At 61.8% G+C, this 406-nt stretch overlaps 1 pseudogene; it reads left to right on the top strand.

The window, feature by feature from the left end:
* Positions 1–222: 222 nt before the first annotated feature.
* The window catches only part of LOC104462712, a 336-nt pseudogene continuing 152 nt past the window's right edge, over positions 223–406 (top strand).

Genomic DNA, 406 nt, shown 5'->3' with positions numbered 1-406 from the left:
TGAGTCCCGGGGGGGTCCGGAGACCCAGGGGACAGCACAGACGGGAGAGGGCTGGTTTTTTTTCTTGGTGTGTTGTTTGTTGGGTTTTTTTTCCCACCCCTCCCGCACAGGCTCCATCCCAGTTCGCAGCGCAGTGAAGGATGCCAGTCGCTCACCGCCCTCCCTGTCCCTTTGCAGGTGACAGAGGGACCCCAGCGTGAGCGAGGAGGGGATCCGAGCATCATGGCACACCCCGTCTCAGCCTTCCAGGCTGCCTACATCTCCATCGAAGTCCTCATCGCCTTAGTGTCCGTGCCGGGGAATATACTGGTCATTTGGGCTGTGAAGATGAACCAGGCTCTGCGGGATGCCACTTTCTGCTTCATCGTCTCACTGGCGGGGGCCGACGGGGCCGGCGGGGGCCTGC

Source organism: Pterocles gutturalis, unplaced genomic scaffold (assembly GCF_000699245.1).
Source record: "Pterocles gutturalis isolate BGI_N339 unplaced genomic scaffold, ASM69924v1 scaffold41427, whole genome shotgun sequence".
Classification (NCBI taxonomy): Eukaryota; Metazoa; Chordata; class Aves; order Pterocliformes; family Pteroclidae; genus Pterocles; species Pterocles gutturalis.
Note: the sequence above shows the minus strand (reverse complement) of the source record. Positions and strands in the feature narration are given on the sequence as shown.